The sequence below is a fragment of the Nicotiana sylvestris genome, chromosome 1 (genome assembly GCF_000393655.2).
Source record: "Nicotiana sylvestris chromosome 1, ASM39365v2, whole genome shotgun sequence".
Taxonomy (NCBI): Eukaryota; Viridiplantae; Streptophyta; class Magnoliopsida; order Solanales; family Solanaceae; genus Nicotiana; species Nicotiana sylvestris.
The window spans coordinates 61,576,942-61,598,463 of record NC_091057.1 but is presented as its reverse complement, the minus strand read 5'-3'; positions in this window follow the sequence as shown (position 1 = coordinate 61,598,463).

The following is a 21,522-nucleotide window of genomic DNA, read 5'->3' as shown; positions in this document are numbered from 1 at the left end:
GTAGACAACGTAACTGACCCGGCTAGGTTTGACCATGATGCATGCGCAATTTTAACAGAGTAAGGTTTCTATGGGATTTTAGACTGGTACCCTTGAGCGGACAACTCAAGAGGGAAGGCACAGAACTGTCGACTGCACCGCTGATCGACTAGTTTTACCGCAAATAAGCCTTTCCGAATCTAGGGGGTAATGATATAGGAAGGGTTCAACAACTCATCAAGCATTGCTATAGTATTTGTTTGGCACAAGTGGAGTATGATGTTGAGCATGATTATGCAATAATTAAAAGCATGTTGATATGTATTTGCACTTTAAGAAAGTGATAAATACAGCAGTTTTATAGTTTAAAGCAGTTATAAAGGAAGGAAACAAGAAAGATATGTCAGTTTTGCTTTTGAAGAAGAAATAAAATTCTTAAAGGAAATTAAACAAATAATTGCACATAGGGAGGGGTACAAATTCACAAAAAAGGTATGAAATGGTAAAAATCCCCAGCAGAGTCGCCATGCTGTCGCGTCCCCTTTTTTCTTTGCGAAATCGGGTTTATGACATTTTGGTTGGGACAACTCTTTCCTTTTCGGAAAGGGGGTATGCAGTTTGAAGAGTCGCCACCTAACGATTTAAGGTGCGTTAGGGCACCTATAAGGTTAATTTATAACTACGTTTGGTAACCAGAAATAGGGTAAGGGCTTGAAATTATCCCAAGGGGAAAGTGTTAGGCACCTCTCAGGATCCACTAGTGTGGTTCTCGGCCAAACAATTTTTGTGAATTTGTACAATTAGCAAATAAGAAAGTATGACTCAAATAGTAGAGGATTTATGTTTAAATACACAAGTGTTTGAAAAAACAATAAGTGAAAAGCGAGATTTGAACAGAGTTACAATCTAAGCATATTTGGGAATGTAAAGAGGGGTGTCCTAGGTTTGTTTATAATTTGGATCACGTCAATGCAATACTCGGTATGACACTCCTCAAAGAGGGGATACACGTGGTATTAAATCACCTGTCATCATATCCATATCTTCCCTTTTCCCGCCCCGTGAAGGTAGTTAAAACGAAGTTTGGTCTCGACCCCTATTGCATGTTGTTACCTGTCCTTTCCTATCAGTCCCGAAGGAATTTAGGACTCCTATCATATAAAAGGGGGGTGCTAGGCAGACCCTCAAGTTTAAAGGCAAAATACTAGACGACAAATAAGAACACATAGGACTGCATTTAGGGGGAAAACATAGAAAACAGATAAAAGGCTTAGTATACCTCCACAAGTAATAATCATAGACAGCACGACTCATACACAGATAAGGTCCACATTCAGATCCTATGCATGGTATCTAAGTGACAATAGCAAAATCAGATTTATTACAGGACTCAGAAAAGAAGTCCCAATCAGGCTTGCCTACTAATTCTAACAGTTGATAATTAAGCAGCATACATAAAGAAGCATGTTTCCAAATTTTGACAAATTTAGTACCTAAGGCTTGCCTAGGTGTAAAACAGTGTTCCTGTTATCAGGGTTACTTAGAGAAGACTGTTTGAATTGTATTACTAAACATGATGTTCTAAATGTTCAGAATTATAGAATTATTACCATCTGGGTTAATCTATTTTTTTAATAATTAAACTAGAGATGCCTAGGCAGGTGTGAATATAGTTCTAAAGGCATAATATCTAATGCACAAAAATGCAGAGTGATGCATATGCAGGACCTGATCAGATTTTTTTCTAAATGCATAAGTATCATGTACTTTCAGAATATGCACAAGATATGGAAATGACCTGTTTATTAGCGTTGTTTTTATCCTAAGCTAGGATCTCTAAGTGTACATGGTAGCGCATAACATAATGGTAAAGTGCTAGTTTTTAACACATGATTTTGTAAGGATGCACATGCTGAAACAATAAACATGGGACCTAAGAGCATGATTTCTAATGCATGTATGAATCCTAAGCATGGTTTCTATTGCGCAATTAGGAATATAAACATAATAACATATTTTATACCCTTAACAACTATAGCATGCATATTTACCCCATCCTTTTTCACTAGCCAACACCAATACTTGTTTTTAACAGATTATTACAGACCAATACTGAAACGAATTATATAAGAAAATATAAGTTACACTATAGAGAGCCTAAGAACAGGCCCAAGCCTTCAGCACCTGATTAGTACTTTCTCCCTGAGTTATGTAATAAATCACCTCAAGTGCCAAGATTATTCCATAGCCTTTCTCATAGCTGGGTGTGTCAGAGTTCCCTAAGGACCTCAACGGATCCCGGGCAGTGCTCACACCCAGATTTCATAGCCAAGACAGAGTAAGTGTAGTGTGGAAGGGCCAACTTTTGTATGTCCAAGTTCAGAGGGAGCTCAAGGGTCCCAAGGCAAGGCTCACACAAAAAGGGCAGAACCTAGTGGTCTAAGAGTACGGTGAGAGTGCTTGACATAAGTTTAAAAGAGTTGAGTTGGAACCAGTTTTGAAAATTATTAGTTTGAAATAAGTTTTGAAAAAAAAAACAATAGAAGAGTTTGCCTTAGTGAAACAACGAGTTTGGAGAAGAAAAGAAATAGGGCAATCAGCAACTCAAGAACAAACCAACATACATAGTTCAAACACAAACAGGGAAATGAGGTATTGGGACAAGTAGTTCATATGTGAAAGCATATTTGTGCACATGTTCACACCAAAGAAGTACTACAGAACTTAAAAAGTCACAGCAATAGTTTATCACAAAGTGTTCATGCTAAGAGCTTAATAGAGTTACTAATTAGGTATAGAGGGAAGGGTTCAGGATCACATAATGACTGGGTGTCATAAACACATGCTTATAATGTGTTGGGGGTTAGGGGGGTTAGGTATGAATAGTAGTAGAAAGATGTAAGAAAATAGTAGACATGCTGAATTATAGGGAAGGGGTCTATTACACAGAGTTAGTCATGCTACCTAGTGTTAATCAAATACATTAGGAGTCTATGGGCATATTAGTTGAGGTGAATAAACAAGAACTCAAGTAAACATGCTGGCCCAGTATCATACAAAACAAGTGAGACCCAGACATGCTGATTATATACTTGAATAAGAGAGGGTGAAACTTAAGCATATTGAATAATGCAGTAAACAAGAAGGGCAATTAAACACATGAGCCATTAAATTAGTGTAGAAGGAGACATGGATTAACAGACATGGAGCACATAGAGTTGAGTTTCAGAATTGAACTAGGAACATACCAGTTAAGGAAGTAAAGTGCAGAAAGTAAGCAAGTAGAGTTCCACAGTCTAGCCTTGGCTTTCAGCCGGCTAGACAAGCAGTTAGCACAAGTAGCAGAGAAAGAAGAGAGAGTTTGAGTATGTGTGTGTGTATTCTCAACTATTGTTCATTTTTTAAGACTGTAGAAGAGAGTCATTTATATAGTAGTTTGAAAACTGGTTAAAATAGGCAAGAATTAATTCATCAGTAATTATAGAACTCAGTATAAAAAATTGGTTCGAATCTCCCTTTGATTGAGGAAGGTAGTGTAAATGGTAAAGAGTTGGTGACAAGTAATAAAAGAAATCATACACGACTGGAGTATAACAAATGGGGAAAGATTTCAATATAGCACCAGTATAGAATAGGTAATTAAGGCTAGGTTCAAAAAGTTTCAAACTAAGGAAACAATCAGTAAGAATTAAGTAGCAATGCAGACAAGGCAAGGGAGAATTAATTAAGGCAAACAACTAATCAAATTAAGTAGAAAGGTAGGAATTGGGGGGTCCAAATGAAAATGTTGAAATCATACCAAGTAATAAAGAATTCAGAATCAATCAAAGAGAAAGTCATGCAAAAGAGTCATGTTACATCTTGCATTTTCGTACGTTAAAAGTTTCGTATTCGGTTAACCGACGTAGACTCGGGGATAAGATCATTTTGACGGTAGCGTACTTACGCTATTTATAACAAGAAATAAATAAGTGTTATGAAGGATAAAGGGGTACACAGAGTTAAGAAAACGAGTTGCGGTGAAAGTGGCCAATTTGGAATAAAATACGGGTCAAGCAATAATACCCGATAATTATAAACTAGTACCATGCAAGGTACTATATGACCATGGTAGTATAATATATAAAATATTTTTCAAAATAAATAAAATTTTTAAGTAATTTGTAAATTATTCGGGTAATGGATTAATTATTGGGTAACGAAACATTACCCGGTTAACTAATAAGTGGGTAAAAATTAATAAAATTAACCCCAAAAACGTGGCACAAGGCCACTAATTGAGAAGGTGACTCATTAAACATGGGTATAGGTGGCCAAAGTGAATTAACAAGATAAGTCTTGAAGTTTAAAAGGAATTTGATGTAATATCAAAAACCCTTTCTAGAAAGTGACTGAAGCTTGAAGCAAACTTCATAAACATGGAACAAGATTAACTTTTAACTTAAGTCCTTTCTTGGTTCAAAAAAACAGAAAATCAATCCAAAGTCTTTAGCAACCTTTCAATTAAAATTTCAAAACCAAAACAATTTGTCTCTGATCAAACAAGGACACATTGGATAGAAGCAAGCAATTCTTGCAATTTCAAAGCAATCCAAACCATAAACGTGAGAAACAAAAGTCATTTCGTCCAAAAATCCTTAGCCAAAATTTTGAAACTCCTTGAACATTGGTTTGGCTTCTTTAGAAGAATTTCGTCCATGTTTCGCAGACGCAGATTCGTTCAAATAATTCTAGGAACAGGTATGTTAACGTCCCCCCTTCTTTCTTTTGGCATGGCCCAAATTATACTGAAGAAACGCGCAAATAAACAATTTCTATAAATTACTCTATTCATAGAAATAGTAGGGCGTCTATATTCTTGATTCCCCATGAGAATTATCATTATCTTCTAGTCATGGGTCTCAGAATAATACGCAGTTGGAAAAGTTTATTTGGAAAGAGTATCGAGATTATTACGTATTTTTCATGCATTTCACTCATTTATACATATGCATTGACCCATGATCAGATGACGTTATATATGCGTATATATGTAAATATAAGTATATGGGATATGGGAAAAGGTTATGGCGTTATATATGCACCACCACCTGATCAGCTGGTATATGATGATGATATTGCCCACAGTGGATAAAACATGATTCAAACGGCGTTATATATGCGTATATATGTACGTATTCAAACGGCATTATATACGCGTATATATGTATGTATTCAAACATTGTTATATATGCGTATATATGTATGTATATATATATATATATATATATATATATATATATATATGTATATGAGATATGGGAAAGGTTATGGCGTTATATACGCACCACCACCTGATCAACTGGTATATGTTGATGATATTGCCCACAGTGGCTGAGATGATATGATGAGATGCCCTTAGTGGCTTGGTGATATTATGTACATCTATACATGTGCATGGAATGACATTTACACGCACGTGCATGACGTTATAAATGTTTAAATATTTACAAAGTTATTTAGATTTAAAGATGTGTTTCAGTATTCCATGTTTCATCTATGTCTATTATGTACTAATTTCCATGCCTTACATACTCAGTACATTTTTCGTAATCATGCCCTATTCCACGGGGCCTGCGTTTCATGCCTGCAGGTGCAGGTAGACAAGCTGACAGTCCTCTTTCTTAGGATCCCTAATCAACGAGAGTTGGCGTGCTCCATTTGATCCGGAACTGCTTTTGATATTGGTACGATACGTTTGTACATATATATGTATATGAGTATGACGTGGCTCAGTCCCGTATTTTTATAGTTATGTTTCTGTTAGAGGTCTGTAGACAGTATTTCTAGTTGGGTTGTACGTGGCCTTGTCGGCTTTTAGTTTTTGATGTGTAGTTGTCTATAGCAGCCTTGCCGGCTCTCCCACTGTATTCTGCATGTATACGTACATATGCCTTGATGGCAGGCTTCTTTCACGTATGTTAATTTTGTAATGCAGTAGATGTTATTCAGGTTCATATTTTTGACGCATGCTTAGGGGTGTTTGACAGGTAGGACTCAGGCGCCCGTCGCGGCCCATCATTTTGGGTCGTGACAAAAGTGGTATCAGAGCAGTTCAGTCCTAGGTTTGTCTACAGACCGTTTCTAGTAGAGTCTTGTTTATGGGTGTGTCGTTCACCACACTTATAAATAGGAGGCTACAGGACATATATGATATTATCCTCTCTTTTTATCTCAAGATCGTGCAATACACGAATTCATTTTCCTAATGATACGTTATATTTTTAGCAATGCCTCCAAAGAGTACGGCCACCCAGAAGGGAAAGTCTGTGGCTGGTGAGACTACTAGTCGAGCACCACGAGTTACCAGGGCTCGGGGAGAATCTCATGGTGAGGTTCCATCTTAGACTTCACATACCTCGCCTTTTCCAGAAGAGTTCCAAAGGGCACGAGCTCCAGCACCCGCCCCTATACATTCAGCACCTCGACAGGATACGCTAGGTTGGGAGATGAGAGATGTTGTTCAGTTATTGACCCGATTAGTAGCTGCACAGGCTCGGCATTAGGAAACAGGTATTGGTCACGCATATAGGTCCGTGAGCGTGAGGGTTCGTGACTTTATTAATTTAGACCCTCCGGTATCCACTGGAACAGACCCGAATGAGGACCCAGGTATTTATTGATAGAGTACAGAGGACGTTACAGGTAATGAAGGCCACTGAGACTGAGTCAGTTGTGCTAGCTTCCTATAGACTCTAAGATGTTGCAGTTAATTGGTACGAGTCTTGGGAATTGTCCAGAGGTGAGAATGCCCCTCCAGCAGTATGGCAGGAGTTTACAGAAGATTTTTTTCGTCATTATCTTCCACCAGAGCTTAGGCGAGCCAGATTTGATAGGTTCTTGACCCTTTGGTAGGGAAACATGAGTGTTCGGGAGTACTATCTTTAGTTTGATTCGTTATCTAGGTATGCTCCCACTATTGTATCTAAGATGGAGGATCGGGTTCACCGGTTCGTGATGGGATTAGAGCCTTACTTGCTTAATGATTGTATGTCGATTTCACTTCATCCAGACATGGATATTTCTCGTATTCAGGTGTACGCTCAGGGTGTAGAGGAGCGTAAACAAAAACAGAGGGCCGATCGTGAGCATGATAGGGCCCAGAATAAGAGAGCGAGGTCTTCGGGTCCTTCTGGTGCGTTTCGAGATGGTCAGAGGCAGCAGTATTCGAGATATCCATCCCAGCTCTCGGCTAGTGCGCCCCCTTAGTTTGGGGGAAAGAGATTTGATCGTTCTACATATTCAGGGCCTGGTCAGAATTTTAGGGCCTCAGGTTCTCAGTATAGGGGTGAGTCAAATCAGATGAGGCCACCCTTGCCATGATTTACTCAATGTGGTAAGCAGCATACCGGGCAGTGCCATATGGGATTAGGTGTTTGTTATACTTGTGGTTATCCGGGCCAGGTTATGAGGGATTTTCCGATGAGAGGTGATTCAAGCATAGCTCAGTCAGCGGGATCTATGGCTGGATCGTCATCATCAGTACGCCCCCCTAGGCAAAGTCCCCAAGCACCAATGAGTCATGGCAGAGGCGGAGCATCTAGCTCGAGCAGCCTTCAGAACCGCATTTTTGAGTTGGCAGGACGACAGGACCAAGAGCCATCGCCTGATGTTGTTATAGGTATATTATTAGTCTCCTCCTACGGTGTATATGCACTGATTGATCCAGGTTCCACCTTATCATATGTTACTCCGTTGATTGCTAGTAAGTTTGAAATAAAACCTGAATTGGTTAAACTTTTTGAGGTGTCTACACCTGTTCAGGACTCGGTGATAGCTAAGCAGGTATATAGGGGTTGTATAATAATAGTTCATGGTCGACCAACCGTAACAGACTTAATCGAGTTAGATATGGTAGAATTTGATGTTATAATGGGTATGGATTGGTTGGCTTCTTGTCATGCCAATGTTGATTGTAGATCGAAGATAGTCTGATTTCAATTTCCGGGGGAGCCTATTTTGGAGTGGAAAGGTAACACGGCATCGCCGAGAGGTAGATTTTTTTCCTATCTCAAGGAAAGGAAGATGATCAGAAAGGGCTGTATTTATCACTTAGTTTGGGTTCAGGATGTGGAAGTAGAGTCACCAACCATTCAGTCCATCCCTGTGGTAAATGAGTTTCCAGATACCTTCCCTGATGAACTTCCACGTCTCCCGCCAGAGCGAGAAATTGAGTTTTCTATTGACCTACTACTAGATACTCACCCAATATCTATTCCTCCCTATAAAATGGCCCCTACAGAGCTGAAAGAGTTGAAAGAACAACTAAAGGACTTGCTTGAAAAAGATTTTATTAGACCTAGTACATCACCGTGGGGAGCACCTGTGTTGTTTGTAAGGAAGAAAGATGGTTTCTTAAGAATGTGTATTGATTATAGGCAACTGAATAAGGTGACAATCAAGAATATGTACCCGCTTCGGAGGATTGACGACTTATTTGATCATATGCAAGGTGCCAAGTGGTTTTCAAAGATAGACTTGAGGTCCGAGTACCATCAAGTAAGGGTTAAGGATGAATATATTTTGAAGACAGCATTCAGGACTAGATATCATTCGGTCTGACCAATGCCCCAGTAGTATTCATGGATTTGATGAACAGTTTATTCAGGCCTTTCTTAGATCTGTTTGTAATTGTATTTATTGACGATATATTGGTATATTCTCGTTTAGAGGATGAGCATGCTGGTCATCTGCGTACGGTGCTCAGATTTCTACAAGAAAGGAAGTTGTATGCAAAATTTTCTAAGTGTGAATTCTGGTTGAACTCTGTAACTTTCCTTGGGCATATCATTTTTGGTGAAGGCATCCTGGTGGATACACAAAATATTGAGGCAGTAAAGACTTGGCCTAGGCCCACAATACCAATGGAGGTTCGTAGTTTTCTTGGGTTGGCAGGTTATTACAGGAGATTTGTGGAAGGATTTTCTTCCCTTTCAGCACCTTTAACAAAGTTGACTCGGAAAGGAGCAAAGTTTTAATGGACTGATGCTTGTAAACGGAGTTTCCAGGCATTAAAGGATAGGTTAACTTCAACACCGGTTCTAATGCTCCCAGAAGGGACCGATGGTTATGTTATCTATTGCGATGCTTTAGGCGTTAGATTGGGTTGTGTGCTGATGCAGCATGGTAAGGCTGTGGCTTATGCTTCTAAACAACTAAGAAAGCACGAGAAGAACTACCCGACCCACGAGTTAGAGTTAGCTGTGGTGATTCATACACTAAAGATGTGGAGGCACTACTTGTATGGCATTCATGTTGATATCTATACGGATCATACGAGCCTCCAGTACATCTTCAAGCAAAGGGAATTGAATCTTCGTCAAAGGAGATTGTTGGAGCTACTTAAAGACTATGACGTTAATATTTTATACCATTCGGGGAAGGCAAACGTAGTTGTCGATGCTCTTAGCCGTAGATCTATGGGTAGCCTATCGTATTTACAGCCAGAAAAGAGGGGAATAGCCCATGAGGTTCATCAGCTAGCTAGTCTTGGAGTTCAGTTACTGGACTCAGGTGACATTGGAATTACTCTTCAGGATACGACAACATCATCTTTAGTAACTGAAGTAAAGGAACGCCGGTACGAGGATCCTGTGCTAATTCATTATAGAGATACCACTCTTCAGAAGGAGAAGGCACCATTTGAATTACCGAAGATGGGGTCCTCAGATATCAAGGGCGATTATGTATGACTAATGTTGTAGGGTTGCATCGGCAGGTTATGAGAGAAACTCACTATTCCCGTTATTTTATCCATCCAGGAGCAACAAAGATGTATAATGACATCAGGGAAATATATTGGTGGGACGGAATGAAAAAGGATATAGCAGAATTTGTTGCTTAGTGCCCTAACTGTCAACAGGTTAAGATTGAGCATCAAAAACCCGGTGGATTATTGCAGGCTATGGAGATTCCGACTTGGAAATGGAAAATAATCAATATGGACTTCATCATAGGCTTACCTTGTACCCAGCGTAAGTTCGATTCGATATGGGTGATTGTTGATAGGCTCACAAAGTCAGCCCATTTTCTGCCCGTTAGAACTACGTATTCCTCAGAAGATTATGCGAGGCTTTATATTAAGGAGATAGTACGACTGCATGGTGTACCTGTATCTATTATCTTAGATAGAGGACCTCAATTTACAGCTAACTTTTGGAGGTCCCTCCAAAAGGGATTAGGGACTCAAGTAAGTCTTAGTACAACATTTCATCCCCAGACAGACGGACAGACTGAGCGTACTATTCAAACACTAGAGGATATGTTGCGAGCTTGTGTAATAGACTTCAAAGTTAGCTGGGATGATCATCTGCCGCTTATTGAGTTTGCATATAATAATAACTACCATTCCAGCATTCAGATGGCTCCATACAAAGCCCTTTACAGACGAAAGTGTAGGTCGCCTATAGGGTGGTTCGACGTAGGAGAATCTGGATTACACGGGCCAGACCTGGTTTAGCAAGCCATAGAAAAAGTAAAGCTTATCCGGGATCGACTATTGACAGCTCAGAGTCGTCAAAAGTCATATATTCAGACGTGCGACATCAAGATTTAGTGTTCGGGGTTGATGACTGGGTATTCTTGAAGGTGTCGCCTTTGAAGGGTGTGATGAGATTTGACAAAAAGGGTAAACTTAGCCCACGGTATATTGGGCCTTATAGGATTATTCAGAGAGTGGGCCGAGTAGCTTATGAGTTAGAATTGCCCTCGGAATTGGAGTCTGTCCATCCAGTTTTTCACGTATCTATGTTACGAAAGTGCATTGGCAATCTTACCTGAGTAGTGCCCACGAATGATGTACAGATTACAGAGGACTTGTCATACGAGGAAATTCTAGTTGCCATTCTAGACCAACAAATCCGCAAGCTGCGGAATAAGGAGGTAGCCTCCGTGAAAGTGCTTTGGAGGAACAACAATGTAGAAGAAATGACTTGGGAGGCTGAGGAAGACATGAATTCTAGATATCCCTACCTATTTTCTCTTCCAAATAAGGGTCTAACTGAGACGTCATAACCTCAAGGTGCGTGTATAAATTTTTCTGTTGATTATTGTCGTTGTCCTGTGTGTCGTTGAATTATTAAGCTTCTACGGGGAGAGTTGGTAGTAGTGTTGTTACAAAAGGCGACCTTGCCAAAGTTATATGGATCACGGAGAGTAGAACATTTGAGGACGAATGTTTCTAAGGGGGGAAGGATGTAACATCTTGCATTTTCGTACATTAAAAGTTTCGTATTTGGTTAACCGACGTAGACTTGGGGATGAGATTATTTTGACATTAACGTACTTACGCTATTTATAACAAGCAATAAATAAGTGTTATGAAAGATAAAGGGGTACACTGAGTTAAGAAAACGAGTTGCGTTGAAAGTGGCCAATTTGGAATAAAATACGGGTCGAGCGATAATACCCGATAATTATCAACTAGTACCATGCAAGATACCATATGACCATGGTAGTATAATATATAAAGTATTTTTCAAAATAAATAGAATTTTTAAGTAGTTTGTAAATTATGCGGGTAATGGATTAATTACCGGGTAACAAAACATTACCCGATTAACTAATAAGTGGGTAAAAATTAATAAAATTAACCCCAAAAACGTGGCACAAGGCCACTAATTGAGAAGGTGACTCATTAAACATGGGTATAGGTGGCCAAAGTGAATTAACAAGATAAGTCTTGAAGTTTAAAAGGAATTTGATGTAATATCAAAAACCCTTTCTGAAAAGTGACTGAAGCTTGAAGCAAACGTCATAAACATGGAACAAGATTAACTTTTAACTTAAGTCCTTTCTTCGTTCACAAAAACATAAAACCAATTCAAAGTTTTTAGCAACCTTTCAATTAAAATTTCAAAACCAAAACAATTTGTCTCTGATCAAACAAGGACACGTTGGACAGAAGCAAGCAATTCTTGCAATTTCAAAGCAATCCAAACCAAAAACGTGAGAAACAGAAGTCATTTTGTCCAAAAATCCTTAGCCAAAATTTTGAAATTCCTTGAACATTGGTTTGACTTCGTTAGAAGAATTTCGTCCATGTTTCGCAGACGCAAATTCGTTCAAATAATTCTAGGAACAGGTATGTTAACGTCCTCCATTCTTTCTTTTGGTATGGTCCAAATTATACTGAAGAAACGCGCAAATACATAGTTTCTATAAATTACTCTATTCATAAAAATAGTAGGGGTGTCTATATTCTTGATACCCCATGAGAATTATCATTATCTTCTGTTCATGGGTCTTAGAATAATACGCAGTTGGAAAAGTTTATCCGGAAAGAGTATCGAGATTATTACGTATTTTTCATGCATTTCACTCATTTATACATATGCATTGACCCATGATCAGATGGAGTTATATACGCGTATATATGTAAATATATGTATATGGGATATGGGAAAAGGTTATGGCGTTATATACTCACCATCACCTGATCAGCTGGTATATGATGATGATATTGCCCATAGTGGATAAAACATGATTCAAACGGCGTTATATACACGTATATATGTACGTATTCAAATGGCGTTATATACGCGTATATATGTATGTATTCAAACGGCATTATATATGCATATATATATATATATATATATATATATATATATATGTATATGGGATATGGGAAAGGTTAGGCGTTATATACGCACCACCACCTGATCAGCTGGTATATGTTGATGATATTGCTCACAGTGGCCGAGATGATATGATGAGATGCCCTCAGTGGCTTGATAATATTATGTACATATATACCTATGCATGGAATGACATTTACACGCACGTGCATGACGTTATAAACGTTTAAAAATTTACAAAGTTATTTAGATTTAAAGATGTGTTTCAGTATTCCATGTTTCATCTATGTCTATTACGTACTAATTTCCATGCCTTACATACTCAGTACATTTTTCGTACTGACGCCCTATTCCACGGGGCCTGCGTTTCATGCCCGCAGGTGCAAGTAGGCAAGTTGACAGTTCTCTTTCTTAGGATCCCTAATCAGCGAGAGTTGGCATGCTCCATTTGATCCGGAGCTACTTTTGATATTGGTATGATACGTTTGTACATATATATTTATATGAGTATGACGTGGCTCAGTCCCGTCTTTTACATTTATGTTTCTATTAGAGGTCTGTAGACAGTATGTCTAGTTGGGTTGTACGTGGCCTTGTCGGCTTTTAGTTTTTGATGTGTAGTTGTCTATAAGAGCCTTGCCGGCTCTCCCACTGTATTCTGCATGTATACATACATATGCCTTGATGGCAGGATTCTTTCACGTATGTTAATTTTGTAATGCAGCAGATGTTATTTAGGTTCATATTTTAGACGCATGCTTAGGGGTGTTTGACAGGTAGGACTCAGGTGCCCGTCGCGGCCCATCGTTTTGGGTCGTGACAAGTCAAAATTGGCACATAACTCCAACAAAACATGAAGATCAAATGATACTGAATTAGTGAGAAAGATGTGAGTCTTGACGCGAACAGTCAAGATGAACACAAAGACATAAAATTGGTGTAAGATTAGGCTGAGAAACTCAGTAGAAGCATATCAAGGCAAGTCAGTCACAAGAAATCACAAGAACTCAAAAGAAACATGAGAATTAGTAAGTCATGCTAATACACAAAGAACAAACGAAGAACCCTAAAATATTAGGGTTTTGACATAGTCTAGTTAGGGTCAAGGAAGAACTCAACAAAATCAGTCAAAACACATAGAAGTAGGGGATTAAGCACATAAAACTAGTAAGCGTTTTGAAAAACGATTATTCAGAAACCCTAGTTTAGGAGGATGACAAGCCATTCGAAAATCAAGAGATTTCCCATGAAAACAAGTAAAAATAAGTTCGATCCTTCTCAGATCTAAAAAATTTAAGAGACGAAATTAGGGTTTTCAACAGAATAACTCGAATAGAGGACAAAACTTAAGCAAACACTTTAGCCATAGAGACTCGCAAATTAATACAAAAAATCAGAAGAAAGAAACATTTTGAAGAGGTGTTTAAGAACCCTAGTTCGAAGATTATGAGTTACTTTAGAAAAATCAGGAAAAGCCATTTGAAGAAAACAACAAAAGCTCATATTATACATAGATCTAAGATAAATCCAAAAGAAAATTAGAAAATCTTAAGAGTTAGGGTTTTAGAGAACCCAGAGAAAATGAGAAAACCTTAAAGGGTTACTCGTTTTAACCGGAAAAGTTATAGATTTTACTCGAACGGCCTGAGGTGGCCGAAAAATGTCATGAAGGACCATGGGTAGGAGTTGAACCTCTCCAGGTTCACCTGAGGACCCTACGGTAGTGTCAAACCGGCGTGGGGTGAAGCAGGGGCCAGGAGATGATGAGAGGGCATGGTTTCCGGCGAAGAAGGTGGCCAGAGAAGGTGGACAAGGTCCATCGGAGAGAAGGGGAGAGGAGAAGGTTCTAGAGAGTACCCGAGGTAGAGAGAGGGAGATGAAGAGACCGGTTGAGAAAGAATGAGAGGGGGGAAATGAGAGATGGGGGGCGGGTAGTCATTAGGGTTTAATATAGTATGGGGGAATTTGGACCGTTGATTAGATTTGATCAATGGTCCAGACTTGACCAGGGATTGAGTCGGGTATGGTTTGGGTTTGGGCTTGAGTCTGGTGGGTTCTTTAATTAGATTAGGGGTCCGATTGGATTTGGGCTAGAATTTAAATAGTGAGTGGCTAATTGTTAAATACCCAATTGAAATTAGATAAATAAGTAATAAAAATAGCTAATATTTAGATAAAATGAAATTAAAGATAAATAGGTGAAATAAAGGTAATTAACTAATATTTAAAATACAAAAGGACCGATTATTGAATTAAAATAGCATAAAGTGTACAATTAGGCCATAATTGCAAAATTATTGTAACTATAGCCAAACAATGCCAAATTGGCTAATTTGTGAAATAATTAAATCCTAATAGGATTAAAAATGATATATTGAGCTAATAAATACTTTGAAATTACTTGTAATGTAATTTATGACCAATTATTGGATATAAAGTACTGATTAAATTAGAAAATAAATTAATAATAATATGGAAAATTATGGAAAAATACCAATTATTATAAAAAGTGATTTTGAAGGCATATATGCAAATTTAAAAAATAGTTTGAGGAAAAATTGGGTATCAACAGGTAGATTTCAAGGGAGATGTCATTCCGTTCAAGTTCGAGGTGCAACACATGTGGAACCAAAAGATCATTGGGGAAGAAGAAACTATTGAGTCGGACAGGTATCACGCCGGTCATGTGTACTTGTTTACCTTGAAAATGGTAATAACAAATAGATTTGATTTTGTGGTTCTAAAAATATGTGATCTATTTTTATGACCAATAATGAGCAATAAATGAAGAATAATGAATAGAACATAATAAATGTAAGCAATAAATGTAAGTAATGAGATCAAGGGAATATGTTAAGTTAGGGAGCAGAGAGAATGTTCTTGTATATTCAATATTGTGAATAAGATCCCTCTTATAAAATGACAAGAATCCCCTTTATATATGAGGGGGAAACCCAACTTAGTACAAATGCATTTATTACAAAGATATGGGGTTGGTGTCAGCTATTAAATGCCATGATACAGGTTTGAATTAGCCTAATAGACTTTGTCAGCTTTAGACACATGCCTTGAAAACCTCACATCAATCCACCTTAGCCGCTGATTTACACTGCCTCGAGGCCGATCGTTGTTTACGCTGCCTCGAGGTCGATCACTGAGAACCCTCGAGGTTGATCTCTAGGAACCCTCGGGGTCGGAGCCCCGACCTGGGTTTTGAACCTTTTGGGGGCAGTCTAAATGAGGCGCCTTGATGATCGTAAAATCGAACCGCTGATTTTTACCATATAAAGATATTCCCCGCATTTCCTAGAATAAAATGATAGGAAACAGGTTTGAACTCCTACTCCTTAGGCACTATCATCATGACGTCAGCCTATCAGAGCATTAAATGCCATAACTTAAAAATCCGTGCAAGGTTCACTATCAACACGACTATCGAGAAGCCCACGAACCGCTATTGGTTCATCCTTTCCGCTGCCCATATGGCTTCTATAAATACCTCAATCGTTTAATGATTCACACTTTTACAACATCTTCAAACTTTCAGAGCCAAGGTCATCCCTTTTCATGTTCTTCCTTCTTCCGTTCTTGGTTCCTCACTTGCTTTCTCTGAAAGGCCTTTCCACCACCATGGCTAGAACCTCTAAAATAGTGCCTCAAAAAGAGGATGTTGCCTCTTCATCTTGAACATCTAAGGGAAAACCCAAGGTGGCACCCACCATTGAACAATGTAGCCCTACCGAGTTCGGTACTATGAACGCTTTTTCTATCGAGAGACCCTAATCTATGCCGGGCCGATGCGAACATGTGTCCCGGTATATTAGCGTCGTGACTAACATACAAAAAGTGAGGGACGACTGTCGATGGTAGAGGAAACTGCTGGTCGAGATTCCCAGTTCTAGTGAGAGCATAACAAATCACAAGGCTGGCTTTCTTCATGTATATACATACCCATTCACTTTGAGCCCTGTCGATTCTCCACATCCTTCTTCTCCGGCGATAGATCCGGTTATTCTTGACTTCTGCCATAAGAATAAAGTGACGCTTGGCTAAATTTATCTATCTTTCTGGAGGATAGTCTATATGCTCTGATATTTCTCCAGCAAGGTCGTGGGCATAACTTTTACCCTTGACCAATTGATTAGAATATATAGCCCCCGTCTCTTTCGAGGTCTGATCAAGCTTCACCCTCGATCCACGAAGCCATTTTTCTTGAGAATTAATGAGAACAAGGATGAGGGTGGATGAGCAGGTTTGTCTGAGTGAGGACCTCAGACATCATCCAGGCCGAAAGGATGCCATTCCTGGAGGAGTGAAATATGGAGCGTAAGTACTTCTCCCTCAAATATGCTTTAATGTCTTCTTACCTTCTTCTAAAAAAATAATCTCCCCTTCATTTATGCAGCTACCATTTGGTATCCTGAAGCGGTCTAGGACATGTTGAGGTGGATTAGGCAATTGGATACTTTGTTCCCTTATCTCTAGCGTTCTTGGCCCAACTTGGCTAAAATGCAGTGGCCGGCCAAGAATCACGGTAATCCTTTTTGTTATTGCCTCTACCATGTTTCAATTATCTCTTTCGCGTGGACACGCTTTGATTATTATGCTTGTGCAGGGCTTGGCGATGGAGTGCTGATGAGACCGCCTCCTGATGGCGAGGAAGAGGCCCCGAAGCCCGGCAAGGGCAAGAAGTGGAAGAAAAAGGTGGTTTCTGAATCTCTTCTATCAAAGAAGCCCAAATCACGTAGGGCTCATGCTACTGCCAAGGTCTCGGCATCAGCTTCTGGCCCAAGTCCCTGTACTGGGGATAAAGACGACGATGATGATGAGTACCTTTTGGTACAAAGGGTGAGGTTAGGCACGGATGCCCCGTAGGTGGCTGGGCCGAAGGCCGCTGAATCAGGAGTGATTGATTCAGCTCGAGCCCATGTTGTGGAGGCCCATAGGAAGGGTGCGGATACGGTCCCCGAGTCCCTGGGCTGACGTGGTATAGGACCTATTGGGGAAACTGTTGCTCCTGTCTCCAAAAGGTCTGGGCCTTGAGCTTTTCGGGATAGGATTTGCCCTTTGGCGATATCGATGCCCTTGGTGGCCTTAATTTGGGTCCTCGATTCTCACCCGGGAAATTAGGGATGGACAGGACCCAAAGGTCACCAAAGTGGGGGGCCCTCATGAAGGGGAGATGTGCTTGAAAACATTCTCTATGGTGTCGGTGAAGACATTGATCTTGACGTTCCCAATGCTATCGAGGAGGCGGAGAGGCTCCAGCAACAGCTGATAACCTTTTTATGTATACTTTTTGTGCTTTAAGTATTTCTCATTATTTTTCTGACTCTTCCGTTTTGTTGTAGGACAAGAAAATGTATGATCACGCTATCTCTAAGCTGCAAGATGAGCTTATATATAGTAGGAAGGAGGTCGAGGATCTCACCTAGGGGCTAGAGGAGTTGGAGACCTCTTCTGCCCGAAAGGAGGAGGAGCTGAGTGGGATCCAGGCAAGGTTGGAAGGAGTGTGTTGAGGTGTTGTCGACCCAGGAGCTTCTGCAGAGTTCCAAGGAGGAGGTTTCTGCACTATCGTCAGCTAAGTCTGTGGCAGAAGAAAAGGCATCCTCGTATAAGAAAGATGCCACCACAGCGAACGAACGAGCTCGAGAGATATTAGTGAAGGCCAAGCAGAAGCTAACTCGAGCCATTGCTTATGCTCGCGCGCAAGCGAGGAGGTAGGATCTTGAGGAATTGACTGATAAGGGCGCTGATCTCTCAGTTGAGATCGAGGAAGCCCAAACCATGGAGGAAAACTCTACTCTTTCGGCCACTTCAGATGAGGGCTCCGATGATGATTCCGAGGGTAGTGGGGGTGAAGAGTAGACTTAGGTAGTCTCTTTTTCATTTTTGTGTAAGGGTTTCTTCAGGGGAAAGGCTTTGTAAATGCTCACCTGTTGTAAACGTGTTTTTGGAAATATAACAATTTTTTGGCTTCGAGTATTTCAAGTTCTTTGTTTTATTTTTTTTGCCTTCGAATTCTGATAATGGCTTTTTGAGTCATATACTTGGAGAAATCGAGACATTTGACATCAGGCACCATCTCAAAATTGGGCCAATAGTTTCTATAGGGCCGATGCCTGCAATAGCGAAAATTCTTGGGATTTGATGACTTCGGAGCGCTTGCAAGACAATGTCATTTATGTGGCATGGTTGCAAAGTGACAAAAGTGGCCCCTCCGGTGCGCTTCCCAAAAAGAAATATGATACTGATGTGGTCAGATTTCACTGGTCTCCAGATCAGGCGAATAGTCGCTGCCTGCTTTATATATGTACTTGTTTTTCCTTTATTTGAAGATACTGCTATATTGGGCGACTATCTTCTTTATAGGTCTCACTTTTCTTGGCCCAATTTCCCTTTACCTCAAAGCTTTCGCATAAGTCTTCTATTTCCCCTTTCTTTGCTTTACCAAAGCCATGGCTACTGTGCCCACATCCGCCTGCCAAGAAGAGGAGGGTTCTTCCCTAGTTTCGCACTCAGTCGGTGATACACCGACGATGTCTGATGAGCTAACATCGAGATGCTTTGTCTCGAAGAGGGACTTTACGTTAGAGAAACCTCACAATGTTCTAGGCTTCAAGGAGCATGCATCAAGGTTTATCTCCTCAATAGGGGAGGAGCATCTCAAGGCAGTCAGAAAAGACTATGGATGGGGAGAAGAGGTGGTGTTGCAGGTACCTTTCCCGTAGGAGAGCATTATGGCCCATGTCGAGGAGTTTTTGAACGTATATACGTACCTCTTTACATTGGGACCTCTCGATAGGGTTGTGCTCGAGTTTTGTAGAAGGTATCAGGTTACCTTAGCGTAGGCTCACCCATCCTTTTGGAATATAGTGTTGATGATAAGGTACTTTACAGATAAGGCCGGGCTCGAATTCACCCTTAGACATCTCATTAGGTTATACCGACCTTTACATTACTGGGGCCAGATTACTCTGCGACGTCGATCCACCCGGTCACTTGCTGTTAATGACAAAGAATATGAGGAAAGGGAGTGGATGAGCCGATTGATCGAGCACGGACAATCGATATTATCCCTGGAGAGTTTTTATCGTTTCCTGAAAAATGGAATTTAACACGTAAGTGGTACGCTTGTGTTTTTATTGTTTTTGTCCACAGTGGAGGCGGGCTCCGTAAAGATATTTTCCATTTTATTTTCTTTACCAATCCCTTGGCTGCTGAATGGGGGTCCTGACCTTCCTGAATGGTCTCGTAAACCGGCAGCTTGCTCGACTTATGATAAGTGCAAATGGCGAGACCTGTCCAAGGGAAGATGGGAGGCAAAACATCATAGTAAGTTATTAGTGGCTTGTTTTCTCAAAAAAGTACTTTCTTTTTAGCGCACTAACTCTGCCGCCATAGGTGTTAGAGAATTTTCCGAGATGAGGTCGTGTCCCCTCAGGGAGGAGGAAAGATTGCGAACCTCGAGGACGAGGATTGATAATAAATAGAAGGAGCCTTCGAAGGGCGAGGATGCTTGTCTTGGGGTGAGCCTTGCTCGGAGGTTCAAAAGAGAATTGTCAGCCGAACCTACGGCCTTTGAATCCTTAATTTTTGGGAAAACGATTCCTTTCTTGCCGCCGTCTTCCATTCCCATCGAAGGTACTTCGAGGGACTAGGGTTTCCTGCCACCTTTCCCTTCCCTTGCCGAAGGTAATTCGAGGGAAATTCGAGGCCAGGGGCCGAATGGATCGAGTGGGGCATCGGGCAACCGCGCTCCCATCGGAAATAATTTTACTGGGGCTGACGAGGCCAAACCAGTAAATGTGTGCTCGACTATTGACGAACCTCAGCGGCTTAGTTTATTGGTGAGTTTTGATAGTTGGTACAGTCTTTTTTAGTTTCGTGCCTTCCCTTTCTTATTGAGCTCCCTTTTCGCAGGCCTTTGACATGCTCAAGTCCGACCGGCTTCATCGTGAAGCCAGGTTGTGGAAAGCTTTGGATGGGGAGAAATCCCTCAGGCATCTTTATAAAAGAGGGGAGATTAGTTGGACCACCTGCGGTACGAGGAGGATCGAATTCAAAACTACGAAAGCTATCTCGAAAGACATATAACCGTTATTTCGAGTCGATGTATGCTTTGCCTTCTGCTTTTGGAGATTAATATTCCGATATTTCAGCTGGAGAGTAAAACGGAGGAGCTGGAACGACTTTGGGGCAAAGTTGGCCGGGTTAAGTATGAGTGTAACGAGCTATAAGGCTCAGGCAGATGCCCAAGTTGCAGCCAAGGGGGATGATTTGGCCAAGGCTTCCACCGTCGAAGTGCAACCCCAGAATGCTCATGCAAACAGCTCGGTTCGAACATGCACGATTGTGAGTCTCGAGTCTAAACATCTAAAGATGAAGGGTGAGGTTGTATATGCTCAGGCTGAAGCCGAAGAGATCCGAATCAAGGCTGATAGAAAGTGGCAGTCTATTTGCAAGATGCTGCCGACGCTCGAGCTGAGTTGAGAAGGGCCCTCGACCAGGAGAGTAGGAGCAAAGAGTATGTTAGGTGTAAATCTCAGAGGGAAACCCTCAAGGAGATCCATGCCAGGGGCTTCGATCTCTCGGAAGAGATAAAGCAGGCAAAGTGGATGAATATCATGCTAAGTTCCTTCTATCTGATGCCGAAGATACCGAGAAAGTGGTTGACGGGCCATAGTCCCCGAGGGGAATGCAGATTAGGCCTTTCTTTTTTGATTTTATGTATAGTGATTTTAAAGAAGATTCTAAATGGATCTTTGTAATTTTTTCACATATACGTATAAGAGGAAGCCTTGCAGTTTCCCTTTTCATGCACTTCCCTTTGCTTCGATGTTTGTCAGTCATTAGCCAGATTGAACTGGTCTTTGAGTTAAAAATAACTCTTAGGTTTGTAGCACGGCCCTGAGGTTCATGGGGC